General features: G+C 37.8%; 1 long non-coding RNA gene across 1 annotated transcript in view; it reads left to right on the top strand.

Moving 5' to 3' along the window:
• The window catches only part of LOC110470640 (uncharacterized), a 19490-nt gene extending 501 nt beyond the window's left edge, over window positions 1-18989 (top strand). The window contains exons 1-3 of the long non-coding RNA XR_002465465.2: window positions 1-12001; window positions 12132-12224; window positions 12533-18989. The exon at window positions 1-12001 is cut by the window's left edge and continues 501 nt beyond it. This is a non-coding gene — a long non-coding RNA (uncharacterized LOC110470640). The remainder of the gene's footprint in view (window positions 12002-12131; window positions 12225-12532) is intronic.
• Window positions 18990-19102: the final 113 nt, after the last annotated feature.

The following is a 19102-nucleotide window of genomic DNA, read 5'->3' as shown; positions in this document are numbered from 1 at the left end:
CCTTCAGTTAAGTTCTATAAAATATTATGGATGCAAGTTAATATAGAAATGGCAGAGCAGCCATGTATAATTGAGTATTCACAGAGTTGTTAACAATCAGAGACCAGTTTTCCTCATCATTAGTTCTATGACTGAAATGTGGTTATCTTTTGGACAGGTGTCTTTAACTAGAAGACAGCATATATGTATGAAGGAGCAGAGGCAGATACCCTTAGAGATGAAATGTAATACCCCTTAAGGGAAAAATTAAATATCATCAAGGGGAGATTTTAATTGCCATAGCTATAACAGATTCAAGACAGGTGTCATTTTCTACTGAATTATTTTGAAATTTAATGTAAGAGACAATTAAAGAAAAACCTACTAGGTACATTCATCAATATTTTGTGTAGGGGGTTTTCTATATTTTCTTCTTAGTCATATCATAGAATCATTGAATCATAGAGTGGCCTGAGTTGGAAGGTACCTGAAAGTTCATCATTCATACCCTGGCTTCAGGCAGACATACCTCACACTAGACCAGGTTGCCCAGAGCTCCATCCAGTTCAGCTCTGAATCTCCCAGGGAGGTGACATCCACCACTTCTCTGGGCAAATACCACCTAGTAATTTAACCATCCAGTCATCTTGCATCTCGTCCTCTTGCAAAACATCTTTACATATGGATATCTACTCTTCCTCTACTCTTTTGAATTTAGTGCTCTGTCCAATTTTTTTTTTTTTTTTGGTATGGTCAGAGTAGATATCCATAACACTAGGACTTGAACAGAAATGTTGACATCCTTTAGGAACAGAAATAGTCAAATAACATCACCTATTCCCAATTCATCACCATTGAAGAGCTGGAACACACCATCCACTGAGGATATCTCTGATATGGGCAGTTTAAGCTTTCTGAGAATTGAAGTAAGAAGCGCCTTAGATATAGGAAGAGAGTATTTTATTCTTGTTCTCCAGTCTCATTTGCTGAATTAAACACTGTGAGGTTTGCTGGTCTGGAATAGCTTGTAACTTTGCAGTACCTGGGTAATCTGCAGAGAAAAGAAGGGTGACATTATCCTGAATACAAAGTCACCTTGTAGTTTTTTGTAAATAGATCAAAAGACTACAAAATAAAGTTGACAAGTTGTCTTGATTTGGCTGAAGATATGATTTTCTGATTTGAAAAAACAAAGGTGAAGGCATAGAAAGCTAGCTTTTATCCTGCCTAACAAGGCATAAATATTTTGTTTTCTGCAAAGCCATTTTTGATTGCATAATGTCTGTACAATATATTAGAATGTGCAATTTTAAAGGTACCCACAAAATAAAAAGAAAACCTGCTTACAGGGGTAAGGCTTTATGTGGTTAGGGAGTCCTTTTCTATTTAAATCATCACAATGACCTAAACCATCCATCAGCTAGATCAGTGACACCACCCTATCACATTAACCTGACAAAAACCTATCTCCTCCCAGAGATTTTCTTGCTTTCCTACTATCAAACCATTGATGCTGCAGCAAGGCAGCAAAGAAAGGTTATTCACAGACAAAAAATCCAAAAGGTAGTTTGAGGATAAAGCTGAAAGAGCCTTTGTTGTATGGTAACAGACGCTGCATCCAAAAGCAATGCTCATCTGCTTGATCCAGAAGACAGCTTGTCCCTTTCTAACACATTTTTCCATAGCATCCATTAACTGATTTTTAGTATGTGAATTGTTGTCACAATACTCATACTTAATGGTCCAACAGTTGTCAGGTATTAGCCAAAAGAAGACGAATTTTCAGTTGGACACTCACTGGAGCCAGGAAAGAAATTTGTGGTTACAAGCTGGCCAAAAGACTCCAGGAGACAGGAAAAGATCCTTGACTTTCACTGGTTTTGTTTCAGAGGTGAGTCTAAGTGCCTGGCCCCAGATGGAGATCTGACAGCAGAATTAGAAATTAATATTTTCTGGGTAGGAAATCTAGGGGAGTTGGGTAGCTCTTAAGGTAACTACTCCCTTCAGTGCTCCTGGGGATCCTGAGGTCTTCTGTTGATGTGGTATGCTTGTGGCTGCTTGCGCTGGCATTTTATCTTCGCTGCAGCCCATTCACCACCCTGCATGTGGCATCCTCAGATTTCAATCTCCAGATTTATATATAGAAGGGCAGACATAGGAAGATTTACTTGCTAGAGCAGCTCCTCATTAACAAGACATTTTCCAACTAATGTCATCTTCATCCACTGTCCATTTAACTTAGGTTTTGTAAGATTACAATCTCCTGAGCAACTCTGTTCCTCCTTGTTCTTGTAAAGTTCTTTCATTTCAAGAGAAAACATCCTCTAAAATACACCAGTATGCCATGTTTCATCCTTTCCAATTAAAGTAAACTTAAAAACCCATGGTGGTTACAGTTTTTTCTGCTGTGTTTTGTCAGACTACTGAAATCTCTTCTGAATGAGTGGACTCATAAAGCTATTTTATAGTCCCAAATCATTCCATAACTTCAAATTAAAAAAAAGTCCTGTGGTTCTCAGCTGTTACTCCTGCAGTAGTTCTCAGACTGGCCAGTAAGCATACTTCTCTGTGCATGTTTTTAACCTAAATATTGTCAATTTTAATATGAACTGTACCTTGAAATAATGGACAGTTCATAATGCAGCAGTGTTAGAGACAGATATGTTTAAGACAATTTGGGAAAAGACATTGTTCAGCAAAACTGACATTCCTTAAAAATTACCACCAGCAGTCTTAACATCAAGAGAAAAACTCTCAGTATTCAGATAAATCATAAATATATAATGTTTCTGGCATAACTGTAAGTGGCCTGGAAATACTGAGCAACAGAATATCTCATTTGGTGAGACTGGGCTCGTATGTTTCCCAACCTGTAGCAGCTCCTTTAGCATCTCTCTCACTTGCCCAGACTTCACCTTTAATGTATTTTGAAGCTGTCTGTTCTCCTCCCAAGTTCTCTTTTTCCCTCAGGCTGTAGAAGGTGCAGCATGCCAGTCTTCACCCAGCTCTTCTACCACTGCTTCCGTGGAAACTTGAAGGCTTTGCCTCTGGCACTGTGCTGCAGAAAAAATCATGCAAGATATTTGATTGCTAGATTCTACCTTCCAGACGGTCAGAGACTTTGCAGAAGGCACCTACTGATTCACACAGGTGGTAAATAAGGTACATTTAGGCATTACATGTGGGGTGGAATGTTTGGGCCCATGGAGGGAATCTCACAGGAGAGGGGAAGCTTTGGTGGAAACATGCAGCTGGAGCCAGAGGGAGGGCCAGGTCCTGTGGTGGTGATCACAGCTCAGTGAGGTCTGCTCCAAGCTTCTCGCTTGCATGTCTCAGGAGGCATCTAAACCACAGCAGAGCAGGAAGCTATGTGCAGCACTTGTAACATAGAAAGAGGAAATACTTTGAAACATTTAAAAGCACTGTTAAGCAAATTAATGGAAATAATATTCTGAAGTAAAATTTATGCACGCTTGAATGTTTCCGTGAGAGATAAGCTCACTTTGCAGACCAGCAATTGAGGTTTTCAACTTCAGCTTATACTGCGGCTTGACAATAAACCTATATCCTTTCTCCGGTTTATATCCTTGTCAGAAACATGATCTCAGTTATCCAAAAGGATGGCACATGTGGGTAGCAGCACATGAGATGGAACAAGAGACAGATCTTGGCTGATTTAGCTGCAGGTAGCAATTTTTGTTAGAAAATTTTACAGATGTGATATGGGAAAGTGTGATGAGGAGAAAAGAGGAGGAAAAGCAAACCAAAGACACTTTCAGTCATCTGCTTCTTCAGATGACAACTGACAGGCCAGTAAGGTCCCACAGTTTCATGTCTCTGGGGAGTGTTTAATTAGTGGAAAAAATAGAAAATTTTAGTTTATTGCTGCAGTATTCTGGACAGAACAGCAGCAATGTTGCATGCACATCAGTTGTACAAGATTTTTACTTTTATTTATTATATATTTCCCCCTGTCCTTTTGCATCTAGGCTTGGGTTCTTGTGCGTGCTGAAAAACAGCTGCAAAATCAAGGCCTTACCTTTGCAGTGGAGTTAAATACAATTTGTCTCTACTCTTTTGGATTTACAACATACTGTTTTAAAATTCAATAGAAAAGTACTGATTGTATTTATTTCCTGAATATAGGACCTCTTTTTCATGTTTCATAGGAAAGAAAGTTTTAATGGTGAGAATATTAATTTACTGAAACAATCTTGCCCAGGGATGTGGTGGGGTCCCCATCACTGGAGGTTTTCAAGATGTAGCTGGACAGAGTGATGGGTAATCTCATCCAGGCTCTATTTTCAACAAAATGTTGGACCAGGCAATCTTTGAGATCCCTTGCAGCCTGGGGGCTGTCCTATGAGTCTGTGTTTCACTGATTTCCTTTTTGCCCAGCTACAGATGCCTGTGACCATCTTGGGCCCTTGAGAAACTGTCTGTTGTAACTACTACTTTTAAAAAGGACAGGGCACTTTGTTTCAATTTTTAATTTTGTGTTTGCTTACTTGATTCTTTGTCCTGTTCTAAGCATTCTGTGGTATATGCTGAAGTGAAAACAAAGAATGAGTCTTTTCCTGTGATATTAGAAGGGATTTGATTTAGGTCCTAGGCCATTGTGTAATTTGTGCTTGAGCTGAAGATCTATACAGTTGACTTTCTTTTCTATCATAGTTTATGAGAAATACTGACCATTCCCACTTCATCAAACAAACAGCCTCAGTATTCCTTGCAGCATGCCTGGGAGGCTTTGTGGATGCAGCCTTTGTGAGACCATGTCTGCAAAACATCATCTGCACATCATTTCCCCCTCAGAGCAGGAAATTCAATACTGAAAAAAATTAGACCTTTTTTGAATCTTTGCCATCTGCAAATTGGGAAAAGCAATGCAGGCCTCTGCAAAGCTTGAGAGAAGCTATTGTATGGGAAGAGATCTCACATTGCTAAATCTGAAAGACAAAGAAACAGAAATCAGTCTCTCTCCAGTGTAGATCCTGGTACTTGTGCCTGTCACCACTTTGGCTAATGATGTGGTGGCATCTTTTGCAAAAGGTACAAAAATCCAGCTGGAGCAGCCCTACGAAACATCTCCTGGGATGCCTGTTTCCTCACTGGGTACCCCATTAAGAAAAGGGTGTCAAGGCTTCACTCCTGGCTTCTTTAACAGTTCAGCAATGGGTGTTAGCAGCTATTGTATTCTCAGAGGCTCCTTCAAGCACCAGCCCATCTAAAGCTCATTTATTCTGTTCATTAAATGCTGAGAAAGCTTCTGTAATATTGAAGTCCTGTCACTAGAAGGAGGAGTGGCAGCAGGGCCGTTTGCTGACCTCACACACATAATGGGTTTTCAGTCCTTTGTTTGTCACATTATGGAAGTTAAGTCCTACGGGGTCCTCGCATGAGTAACCTTGTGCTGTTTTGTCTACTGTTGAGTACACTTTACTATGTCTTTTGGTAAGTTGATTTAACTATTACCTATGCTCTATCTGACCAAAATAAAAATTACCTTCTAGACAAAAAAAATAAAAATAACAAAAAAAACCCCACCAAACAAACAAACAAAACCACCAACTAAAAACATTTTAAAAATCCTTGAGATCCTAATGTGTTGTTAAAGGTTAGTCATAACAAAAACTGCAGCAGCCATCTTTTCTGGAATGGGTTCTTTTCTCACTGATTGCACCATCAGTCTTAATAGATCTATTTAATACAAAATATTGTTTTGGCTGAAATTATTTTGATTCAGGTCCAGTGTTTCAATCAAATTTCTCATGTAGGTTAAACAAAGAGCTCTCTTGTCTCCTCTCCTATGTGCCTATTTACTCAGATATCTTCTTAGTTCATTTAATGCAAAAGCCTGCCCTAAAATGACAGGACATTTTCATCTAGACACAAAGTGAAATTGTGTGTTATTGAAGAAGACAGCCTCATCAGCAACATTAAGATTTATCACATTGCAGTTACCTTTTCACCAGCCAAAAAAAAAAAAAAAAAAAAGAAATTAATCTCTCAAAGATTGATCACTCAGTCACCATCAAAATTTTTACACTGTTATTTCAAGGATCCCTCGGAAACAAATCTTGCAACACCTTTCCAGGTTCCTTTGGCTGGTGGGGACAGAAAGCTGTGGAGCCAGGGAGGCATTCCTGCTGCCATAGCTGGTAAGATGCAATGTCTCCAAGGCCACCACCAGCATGGCATGTCCAGGAGCTCTTTTAGGAGTCCCACAATCACTGTGCCAGATGTAATCAATGCTGTTATCCTTACTGGAGCACTCTTCATGTTCAGAAAATTGTCCCTTTTATTTTCAGAATGTCTCCAGCTGTTGTTTGCAGCTTTAACACTATAACAAAGCACAGTTCTGTTTCAGCGTGCATCTGGAGGGGTACAGCTCACATCCAAAGTATGCATTTGCCTCTGTCTCTCTTATACACACACACATATATATACACACACACACATAAATACTTATATACATATGTATGCAGATGCATGCACTTCTAGGTATCCCCCTTCACGTACCCACCCCTCTTCCCCTACTGCAGAATGAACCTGAACCATCCTCTGTGAATCTCTGCATTCTTTCAGCAGCTTCTCTTTCCCATTACACAATTCAAAGCTGTGTTGGCATCAGCGTGGAAAAAGTCTCAAGCTTCCACAAACAAATGTCACCATTCAGAAAGCTCTGGCTGCATCCCTTTCTCCACTTCACTGCTTCATTTCCTGCTGCCCCTGCCTGCATGCTGCCAAAGCCTGGTATTAAACATGCTGGAAATTGTCCTAAAAAGGTTCTAGACTTTGTTTTGACATGTTGCTGTTATCATTCTTAAGCAGTAAAGTATTGTACATTGAACAAAGAGTTAGATTTAATAGAGCGTGCAGCACATGCATTCCTAGCAGAGAGTGACTGGATTTTGTTATGATAACACCCCAAACTAAAACTGACAAATGCTCAGCTTCAGAACTGATCGAGTCAGCTGTGCTTGCTGTTAATGCATTAGATGTTTCCCAGAACACCCAATGGAAGAAGCTTCCAGGAAAGAGATAAGTGTAGGAAAGATTAAAGACAGTTTCTATAGGCTGTGCTGATGTTCAGGAACGACAGTGAGGGAGCTGGTAGATCCACAGTCAGCAGCTGGATTTTACACATGCAGGGCAATTCCCTTTTTAAGAGCTAGAAGATACAGAGGCAATTGGAGCTGAAATATTGGCATGACACCTGGTTACAGCCCATGGCCTTCTTTTCTTTTCTTATGGCTTTGCAATTCTTTTACCAATGAGCTGAATTACCCCTTGCTGGTTTCTGAACACAAGCTTTCATTTGGCAAGGCAAAGATCAAGACCTGAAAACATTTCATCAGGAACATGTCCATTCCCAGTTCCAGGAAAAAAAGGGTCAGTGTTTGTCTGTGCTATTGATTGTATTGATTGCGGCACAATTCTTGTTTGCATATATATCCAAATTCTTCCAGATGCTACCACAAATTTCAAGGTGCAGGAATCAATTTAAAATACACTGTCTTTGACTGCATGACAACACAGAGGAAACTCGGACACTTAGCATATCACACAGGGATGAAATTAAGAACTAGGTATTAAACTGGGAGAAGAAAAATGTCCCTGTCAGGAATGCCTTCACAGAAGTGAGCCTTATTGAGTTGCAAAAAGATACTTGAGATTTTCAAAAACTATGTGGCATGCATGATCTTGTTGTGAGGAGGAAATAAAAGAGCAGTTCAAGTGAAATGTTATTTTCCACTTTCCAAATTTATATTTATATTTTCCACTTTCCAAATTTCTATTCCAATCTTAGACAAAAACTATGGGACAAGTGAGCTTGAGAGTACATATCATCACCATAAGGTAAACACATAATGTAAGGTTTCCAAAATTATTCCGAAGCAAGAATTACAAGCCCAGAAAATTGAGTTAATGATTTTTATATGTAGTGATATGCCATGGTTTTTATCATGTGGTTAAGATTAAGCCATGTTGGTCTCCCAAGACCTAAATTAGATTAAATAATTTTAAAGGCAGATTCCTTCCAGCTCTTGAAATAGTGCCTAAGGCACAATGAAAGATGTTTCAATAACACAAATATACCTGTTCATAATTTAATAGAAAAAAGCCCCAGAAGTTATACTTAAATTTGTGTTTCTCAGGTTTATTACACTTTGTCCATTTGGCAATTGTAATCTAATGTGCCTCAGAACAGGATTTCAAAGTTATTATTTGCTCTTTCAGTGTCTGTCCCTGTGAGGCTTTAGAATTGTCTGGATTAGCTTGCACACCTTATGATACACATTCATGAGATTTCTGTGAGTAATTGCTTTAAGGAAGCCTTGTGTGGATGGATATTGAGAAGAGAGAGCATTCAGAAAAAAAAAAAGACTTGTATTTGTTTTTAAAAATATTTTTTAATATATTTCCTCCATATGTTCAAAAGGTCTGTACAATCTTTAGTGTAACTAGCTTAATCAGAAAACTTTTGGGAAGAAGTTCTTTTCACAGGAGGAAATTAGCTGACTTGGTCAAGATCTGAAATTAAATTTGTTGTAAAAAGAGAACTGAACACAGCTCAAAAAGTTCTGGACTTCATCTCTAGATTTAGTAACTTTAACTTAATGGATTTAAGGATTTTCTTTGTGAGTTAAAGGAAAAACAAATCCGCAAAGTGTTCTAGTGGTCATACATACCACCACATAATATGACACATTCTTAAGTAAAATACAAGAGTAACAATGTGTACCCAGAAAATGCATAACATAGAAGAGGAAATAAAACAATTTTTGACATGTATAAAATAGTGTGTTCTTCCTCTTTTAAGGCACGAAGACTGTGTGATGACTGCAGAATTTTTTAAGACTCTTTTCATAGGGTTTTATAATTCTGTAACTACAGACAATTCTGAAAGCTCACATGAGATTTGTGTTGTAAATATCAAGTCACTTGAGCTCATGCTGCTGAAGATACATTGGCATTAGATGCTCCAGACACTGGCACTGTGAAAATATTCAAAATGATCAATTTGGAGGGCAGGAAAAAACACCATCTACTTTCTCTAAAGTCCAGTCTAGTCAGGGCATAACTTTAAATTTCAAATCAGCTCAGGAATGTTTTCAACCTCTTTATTGCCCAATATTTTACATGAGAGTAAGGGACATGTCCTTCTACACCTCATAAATTTGACATACTGTAGTTTGAAATCTCATTAGCCTTCAGATGCAGCTTACAAACATTAAAGATCTTATGGACATGTTTTGATACTGTTACTCTCAACCAGTGCTATTTTTGCAAGCATGTGTTTTGTATTTGTCCTTTCCATGAACTCTCAATTTTGTTTAGCAGCAATATTAAACTATTTTACTATAAATCTAGGATTTTAACTACTTTGGGGTTCTTGAGATGATTGTTGCATGCTCAGAGAACTTGCAGACATAATTTTGTCCTCTGGAAGTACATTAAATACCCATAAAATATAGTGAAGTGTCTTGTGGAAGAATGTCTGCTATTCTGCAGCAAAATCTTAACCTGTTTATAAGTTGGTGGCATATGGCATTTTAAAAGCCATGTAAAGTTAAAGCTGCAGCTTAACTTGTAAATGCAAACTAAACATCTTATCCTTAGTCCAACGGATGTGTGTACACTACTCAAAAGATTCTGTAATTACCTTCTAGCACTGCTTCATTAATACAAACTATCAGCCTATCTGGTAAGTTTGATGTTGTGTTCTCTCTGCTCTACAAAAGTAAAATCCAGTTCCTCCAGGTTTAAAGGAGGCAAAAAGGAAGAAAGTTATTTTTGCATATACCAGATCTAACTTGGAGATTCATAAACTTATGCTGCAATCATTGGTTTGTGTTTCACTAGTATACATATAATGTATTGCTTTTTATTACACATTTTTAAATGAAATCTAAGTTTTATCTTCTTGCTGTTGGTCAGCATTGTTGTCTTGATCATTTAAGAGCCATGTAAATTGGAGAGAATCTCCGCTGTGATCTGGCTAATATGGATACTGGATTGAGTTAATGTGGAATGGCATGAATGAGAAGTCTCGAGAGGTTTTATAATAATAGTCTCCATGTTAGAAAATGCAAACCATCAATGATAAAAAATATCCATACTATCTATCTGCCTCAAGGAAAAATCCATCTGAACTTTGCCCAGAGACAAACCTTAAGGAATATAAATTTGTATATGTTAACTGCAGCAACATTTGGATTTAGCAGTTTTACACAGAAAGGTGCTGTCATCCTCCATGCCTGAAGCCTTTGATTTGAGCAATTATGACTCTGAAGGTGCTGACCTCCTCCTCCAAATGCCTGAGACTCTTATGGACTCCAGTGTATTGAGCATCTCCCTCCAGGATTTTGAGGCTCAGAAGGACTCTCTCACTGATAGCTGTGCCCAGGTCTTCAGGCACAGTGCCTGTTCAAATGGTGCCAAAAATCAAAGACTTAATGTTTATAAAAACTGTTGAATGATATTTGATGAGACAGTATAAAAAATTTTCTATCAGCTTTTACAGAAAAAATTGGGACAGATGTATTTTCTCTTTTGTGCAAGGCAAAAGGAGTTTCTCCATAGATAAACTTTTTCCAACTATTTCTGTTTCCTGAGTATATATTTGTCTCATTCTCTGATCTTTCTCCAATGTTTCCAAAAAATAAGACCTTTTTCAGCACTGTAGTCAAGGACTTTACAGATATGTACCGGGGGAGGCAATATTAATTTCCTGAAAAAGTAGTTGTTTTTCAGAACATTCTCTGTTCTGAAATTTTAATACAAAACCTTTCTCCTAACTCCAACTTATTTCCATGGGAAGAATCATATATCATGAAAAATGCAGAGCAAAGTCCAATCTACATACCCCCTGGGGCTAAGACTTTACCATATGCTCTTTCCTTATGCTCCTGATCCCTCTGGTTCTCAGGGAGAAAATGCTTTTCCAAAGACATCTGCAAGCATTTGTGAAAATAGAGGAGGAGCTTCCACAGTAAAGTGATTCCTATGGGAAACACAGATTTCTGCCTTTTTTAGATAAAAAGCCAACTTGTAACTGAGCAGCCACTGGTCCTACCACTGCCTTTCAGGTAAAAGGTTATCATATAATAACCATTTTGTTTCATTTGTTGACATTATTAGTCTAAGATTTTTGTCAAGATTTGCAGCAAAACCTCTTCTCCGTGGATTAATTATCTTGGCCTCAGAGCCAGACAGAGCAGATGTCATTCACATGAATCATTGCACAGATTAAGATTTGGATTATTTCCCCTCTTTTCAGTGTTTTACAGATTAAATTCCTCACTTAGACATTATCCCTTGCTACACTGCCATTTATTTCCACCATTCCTGAACATGTCACTATTGGCACGCCATGCTGTGTAAGAAGATGCCAGCCAAATTTGGGTAATGGTTTCTGAAGGCAGTGTCTATTATCAGTTTTGGGCTTTCTGTGGTGAGATAAGTCTGTGTAAATAATTTAGACTGACTGAGGAGTCTCCAATCATGTTTGCTCTGACACCTTATAGGAAAAGGGGGTAGAACCATCTGAGTTTAGGGAATCATGTTTTTCTCTGTTCATCTCTGCTTTTAACATGTTCTCTGCTCTCCTTTTCACCTTTGCAGTACAAGATGGCTTTGCTGTGTGTAACACATGGGGAGGCTCAGTAGCTAGCCATCCTAGAGTTCCCTAAATCATCCAGTTTCCCCTTAATGTTTTTATTTTCCTGAGCAACTTCTCTGCTATGCCATTAATACAACCTTGACAAAGTGTTGCCAAGTAAATCCCATTGTCTCACTACAGGCCTTTTATTTTGGTTCATCAACCTGTCCCACATATTTAAAAAATATTTTGATGCACGTTGACTGACAAAGACAGATTGAATATCATCCAGGCTAAATACCTTTTAGAAAAAAATAAAACCTGTATTTTCTTTCATTCCTCAGATCTGATTCTTTCTCACAGTTTTCAATACAGTGGATATAGAGTTGGCTAGATGGGAAGAAACAAAACAAGGTATGCAAAATGTGAAATGTCACAAACAGCATAAAACCATGTCCATGTGAGTGTGCATCAATATTGTTATTTTTTCAAATAAAACAAAGAGATCTTAAGAATATGCAACCAATTTGTGTTTATTTTCTAGGGGAAATAATCATGATTGTTACAGTCGCGGGTTTTGTGGGGGTGAAGGTGAAGACACAGCTTTTGTAGTTTCTATTCTGAGCAAAGTCCAAAGGTAAGTGGACTCAGCCAGATATGCCTGAGCTTTTGGCTGGCTGGGTCTTCTCTTTTAACTAGGCTGACTTTGCACAGAGCCACATTATACTTTTCTGAATGCAGAGGGAAGGCACAGCAAACTCACTCTTGGTGGCAATTTCACTGCAGGGGATATTATCAAAGAACCAGAACATTAGCTCTGCTTACATTTGAGAAATGCACTTTATATATCTGTATGTATAGCATTCTTGACCCTCAGTCTTGGCTCCAAACTTTCCAAAGTGTCCAAAACATATACATAACAGATGTTTCTTTGTTTCACACCAGCCGCTGTAGACACAGCTGATAACTCTCCAGTGGACATGTTTATTGAAACTTCCAGGCAAAATATCTCAATCACCTGGTAAGCATTTTAATTTGGAATCTGCCTTTCTTCTGCACACGATGAAGTTTGCCTATTGCCTCACTCATTCCCACTGGGTTTTTTGTTTGTTTTTTCACCCCTGCCAACCTTGAACTGTGTTTTCATGGAGTTTTCATTTTTTCCCTGGATTGTGAAGCCCAGACATTTGAACAACTCTTTTTATTTTTTTCCTTTTCACCAAGTGAAATAACAAAAGGGGGAAATGGTGTCCACTTCTGAACAGATCTTTACCACAAATCTTAGGAGTTTGAAACTGATGATTTTCAATACAAGATCAAAAAGCCTTTGGTGTGATGAAGAAGAATTTAACCACATCTTTCTGTAATTTTTCTTTTTTCTTAGACCTCTTTTGTTAACTGATTTATTGAAGTTGAAACTATGGTGGCTTAAAAGCAGTGTCTACTAATCTAAGAACTTTGGCAGACAAAGAATTTGCAGCTCTATTTGTGAAGTTTATATTGCTATGTTTAGAGAACCCCATTCTAAACTCACACCTTAAATATCAGGATTACTTTTCTCTGAAGCAGCAGAGTACACAGCTAAAGACAGGCACAGGCAAGCAGAGTGAGAGACAGACATGCAGGGAGTTGCCACGGGTGCTTCCCCACTGCACCCACCCAGCTGGGGCATAGCATGGCACAAAGAGTCTTCTCACATTGAAATGACAAAGATGTTTAATTCCTCTATTTTCTCCAGGGAAAATTAGGAGAAATTACTTCCTTTCAGAGCTAGAAATGGCCATGTCACACTCTGAAACAATTAGACTCGCTGCTGAGTGTGCAAAATATTGATAGAACTCCTTTAGCTATTTCTCTTCTAATTGAGTTCATTATCATTCCAATTCCACTCCAGGTGTCACAAAAATAAGGTTTAGTAAACTCAGTAGGGAAATAGTGAATACACATGCATAATTCAGGCAAATTTCCCTCTCTTTAAAGTATGAGAGTATAAAATTTTAAGAAGTCACATACTAAACAAGATCAAATTAAGACTGGAAAACATCTTTTGTTTTTTTTTTTTTTTTTAGACATCTTTCATTTTTCTCTTTTAGACATCCTGTCCCTATTTCATTAAAATATGCCTCTTGAAAGACTTCACTTTAAAGATAATATTTTTTTACATCTATTTTTTCAAATTCACTCAGCAAGAATGGGTTTCAGGTATCACTCTTTTTCCTATGTGAAATGGCTTTTCCAGCAGTCAAGAACCAGTTCCTACACAAGATAAACATTCTTTTACCTCCCAAAATAATTTGAAAAAGCTTGTACTAGAGAACCTGGGCTTGATTTCCCTTAAGCAGCGCCTTAATGAATGTTTAGAGTTCTTTTGCCCTCAGGGTTTGTCAAGTGTGCACACATTAACACAAATAAGTGCATCTGCACCCTACTGCAGTCCTGCACACAAACTAAAACATCCTCTGCTACGTTTTAAAGCTTCACCAATGTATTGAGACCAAAATGTAGCAGAATTTGTCATTATTCAGAGGGTGGAAGTTGAAAACTGGAATTCAATAGAGGAAGGCTGACATTTGAAAAAATGTTAAAGGTGGTGTTGGTGCTGTTGCAGTTTTCTGGAAGAGGAATGTGATAGTGCCATTTGTTCAGACATATGGCCTTTCTATGTTATTCTTTAAAATTAAGTGCAATATTTAAAAATCAATTCTTAAAATGGAGCTGTGGTATGGATGCCTTAGTTCAGGCATTCTCTCCTTGATTTGAGTGTGCAGAGTTCATGTGTACCCAGCTGTTCTTTCAAAGCAGCTCAGAGGAAAGACACCCTGTCCCCAGAGGTTGTAGCTATGCCATTTCCATCTGACTACTACACCTGAGATATTTTGTTCAACATAAAGTACAAGTGTCCTCGCTCAAGTGAGTAGTCCCAATGTTTGGCCTCAATTTCACCTTGTCAAGAATGATTGATTGTCAAGGCCATATCAGATCTTGCATCCAAGATACTGATATCTAGGAAAAATCCCTAAATTATACATCCATTGAGAAGGTGTGAGAATAAACTGGTTCCCAACTCATTCTTAAAGTCTTCTTGAGGATATAGAGGGTGATTGGTGAGAGCAAGAACAGACAAAGATGTAATTTGCCTTTCTTATTTTAGTTACTTTAGAGTTCAAGAAATACATTTCTCTTGATAAGAATTTACTATGAGGAGGATTTTTTCTCTGCATATAAATACTTTTCTTTCAATGCAAGCTGAGCTCCACGTGTTTTGTGTCTTAGTGGTTCTACAGCAAAGAATAGGACTCGTTGGAAAGAAAGATTGTTGAAGTTTTCAGCCTACTATTTGATAATCAGGCACCCTCCTGTTATGAAAGAAAGGCACTTTGCTGGTAGTTAAGGATTTAGCTGATGTTATTTCAGCCTTGGATGAAAACTTTCTAAAACTCTATTTACACCCCTCAAATACAGAGAGGTAACTAAACATATTTAGAGAAGGAACAGAAAAAGAAAGAAGCAAATTCTCTTTTCATTATTACTTTTTCATAGCTTCACTCCTTTACAGAACACAAATTCTGTCAAACATTATGCCTCACAAAAATAGGAATAAATTAATGATTCACTGAATTTTTCAAGGGAGAATTAAATATATCCAAACTTTTCTTTATGCAAAAAAAATTTTGGTGAGCTGTCTAACAGGTCCTGATCCCAAATAGGGGGGCATGTTAGGTAAGAGCTGAGCTGCGTGCCTGGAAAGGAGACAGAATGGAATAAAATAATGGTATGAAGCCACTCTTGATCCTTCTCAGTCCAATCTGTCTTGGATATGAGGACAAATGGTTTAGCTCTGTGATCTTGATCTGTCTGAACAACCAGCAGGCCATTTAAAAAAATACTTAACATTGAATCAGTTAATGTTTACATTGCAGAGTTTGTTATCGCTATGTTTAATGCTCCTCAAATATATGATACAATTATTTTGATATACCTGTCACCCATCTTAAAAGGTCTAAGGATAAGACCCAAAGGTTGACCATACACAGAGTTGTCCTGGATCTGTACTAACTAGAAATGTGTGTCTTGTCATCTCCATCCAAGCACTTTTAAATGTGATGTTCTTCTGAGTGGATGGTTTTTCACTGAGCTCCAAGAAGCGTCCATGTTCCCCTATCTGTAGGAGTGACACTGGTGCCAGCAGTATCCAGCTTCTATGAAAATACATTTTCTACACCCTGTGAACTATATTTGCATTCCTGTGAACACAAGAAATTGCCTCTGCAATTGTCTCTCAGAAAATACAGCTCTCTAGTCAAAACAGATGTGGTCCTTCCCCAGGTTTCACAGCATCTGTTTAGAAAACAGGTTCTGACTGTGTGGCTCTGTCTGTGAAAGGAAATGTGGTCACTTTGTAAGAAATGGAGCTGGAAACAGCTTGTGTTGCATGCAAGGTACTTCTCTCTGTGTGCACCCAGGAAAAGGAAGGCAGAACCCCATAAGCTACACCAAGGAGCTGTTTATTCAAAAGGCAACTAGAAAGCCTATAAATTCGTGGCTAACAAAACTGCAAATATCCTGCACATTTATTTTAAGATAAACCATTAAAAAAAAAAAAAAGAAAAAAAAAAAAGTCAGTATCACCAAAACACATGCTGAAAAGGAGTCCAAGCCATCAGATAAATTGCAATTTTTGCCCTGTATTGGAGAGATTTTCCTCAAGGCTCAGTAATTCCAATAGTCAGCTCTGTTAGAAGGATGGCAAGGAAACAGGTGGGTTAAATGGGAGAAACCATCTCCATTCCCTACAAAGAAATTACACTCTTTCATAAAACCAGGGCTTTCTGGAAGGTCTGTGTATATTCATGTAGAAAGAAAGAACCAAACATAACTACTTGCAGTACTACCATGCATATAATTACAGTTGTGAAAATATGTGAAATGAGACAAAACACTTGCAGGGCTGTTTTCTTTAGAAGGACACTGCATAATAATAATCCTGCCAATCTAGAAAAGGGAAACTTCTGCTCTGAACATGGACATTGCTTTAAAGAAATTTTGTCTGTCCTGTCAAATGAAAAGACATTTAGATTTTTTATGCTCTCTATCCTAGGTTAATACACAACATGAGGAGTAAAAGATGTGCTTGATTTTTTTTTCTGAAATATATTATTCATCTTTGCTTTATTAACTCTTTGTCTTTTAGTTCAGTAGTTTTCAATATCCTTCCAACATATGAATGCCAGAAATATTCCCAGTGGGAAGACAGACCAACTTCTTCAACACTGATTGTTATAAAGCATTTACAGATTTGCTTTCTTTTGTCACAATTCACTGACCCTTTAAAAGCAGACTCCAGTCCCCCACAGTTTTGCAGTCCACAGGCTGAGAACTCCTGCTCTAGACCTGTTCAGGTTTGATATGTTGTTGACATGTTTATCTGTCAATTATGTTTTTAAGCAGTTGCTGTTCAGAATTAGATCAATATGTGCCAGCACCTCATGATCTGGAGGAGAGGGGACACTTTGGATCATCCCTCAGCATGTCATGTCTGTGGGAGTTCTATTTCTCAGATCACACAAGCACACAGACATACACACATAAGCAGAGAAGACATCATGTTTTTAATCATGAGCAAATATCTGCTGCCTATTTACAAATTTACAAGCTGAATAAGCCATCAGTGTTAAGTGGGTTTTTGCAGAACAAGGAAGAAAGAGAATTTTTGGGGGACAGCAGGACTAAAGCTGCTTTTTAATGAGAACTCTCAGCCTCATCTGCAGTGACCTTCATGGCAGGCCTCCCACAGACTTCAGTCAGGCCAGGGTTTTGCTTTGAAAACTGTGTGCTGGAACATATCTCTTTGCTCAAAGAGTGTTTACAACTTGGAGGAAATGGAAGTTGCCTATTTAATGTAGAAGGCTTTAAAATCCCCAAGCATTTAATTTTCTAATGTTAATTTCCCCACCATAATGCACCTCATTGTAGCCTCAGAACCACGGTTTAACCATGTGTCACCATGACCCTGATTTGCAGAGAGTAACAGGGCTCTGAAATTACACAGAAATGTACTTATTACAGTGCTACAAAACTTTTTATTTAGAGATGCACTCTTTTTCCCCTGGATTAGGGGGAACCATAGTTCAAGGTTGTCCAATGTTAAGACAAACAGAGCAGCAAGCCCATCTCTGCTGTTTTTCAACATGTGGTTACTTTCTGTGCCCTTGAAGGACTCCCTATCCATACCCTTCCTAGACCAGCATTAGCCACATGCTTATGTCTAATGCTTAGGAGATAAGTGGTTTGACTACTATAAGAATTTTGCTTAATCTTCTAAATCATGGAGTTCCACCTGGTGTTAAAGATAAAAAGATTTCATCTTTATAGTTTTTTTAAAAAGATGCCAGATGTTACAAGTTATGCCTACCTTTCTTATTAGAAATGCAACCCACAGATACATTATAAACTTGTAATCTCAATGCCAAAGCAGGTTTGTTATAACCTAATTAGTTTTCAGCAATCATCAAAAAAGTGTGTAATTTCCCATCCAAACTCAAGCAAAATTGACTGCTACTAACATCTTTAAAGCATGAACCTGTCATCCTCCACCAGAATATAAAGACAAAGGGGGTTTTATTGTTACCAAACAATTATATTTTGATGAAGGGATTTTTAACCAAAAGTGATAATTTCTCCTGTTTTTGAGGGATCCTTTAAAAATGAAATGAAATTTTCATTTTCATTCCTCTCCACTAGGCTTTTTAATGACATGAGTGCCATTATCCCATTTCCTGCTGAGTTTTTCCAAGACTTTAGTACCCGGAATTACTTGCTCCTGTGGAGCAAATAAGTATGCTAAGTAACACAGTACTATTGTTAGTATAATGTTCCAGATGCTCAAGTTAATCAAAAGAGAAGAGAAGGTGGCTTTTAGAGCAAGATTAGTAAATCTTGCTGTTATGTCTAAACCTGTGCATTCCATTAGCACTAAGCAGAACCTCAGCAATAATAATGCTGTAAATTTTCACCTTGGAGTTCCAAAGTGAGGGATTTAAAGGCAAGAAAAAATCACTTGAACAGACCAATTCTTTCATTGTTTTTTATATTGGCATTACTGTTACCGACCATGATTGCAAAGATGAAAAACGTATTTAGCAACATTCTACTAAAAAAAAGGTGAGCTTTACTTCTAGATTGAGCTTGTCTAGCTTCAAATCTGATCTTTAAGCTGATTCTGCAGTACTGCTGCCTTCTAAAGCTTCTATCAAAGACATGTCTTTTCCTTAAACCTGAGAGTTTCACTCACCACACAGTTGCAACATTTTTGTGTTCCTCTCTCACCACAACAAGATCTTCTACTTTCTTAGAACAGAAAAAAAACCTACAAAAATTACTGCTAATTTAGTCACTTTTACATGTTTCCTATATTTAGGAAACACGTTAAAGTGCACATTTTGTACACATTAGGCTACCTTTCCTTTCCTGCACTCAAAGATTGTTCTAGACATGAAAACACTCTTTCCTAGAGCA

Source organism: Lonchura striata, chromosome Z (assembly GCF_050655825.1).
Source record: "Lonchura striata isolate lonStrDom1 chromosome Z, ASM5065582v1, whole genome shotgun sequence".
In the NCBI taxonomy this organism is placed as follows: Eukaryota; Metazoa; Chordata; class Aves; order Passeriformes; family Estrildidae; genus Lonchura; species Lonchura striata.
Note: the sequence above shows the minus strand (reverse complement) of the source record. Positions and strands in the feature narration are given on the sequence as shown.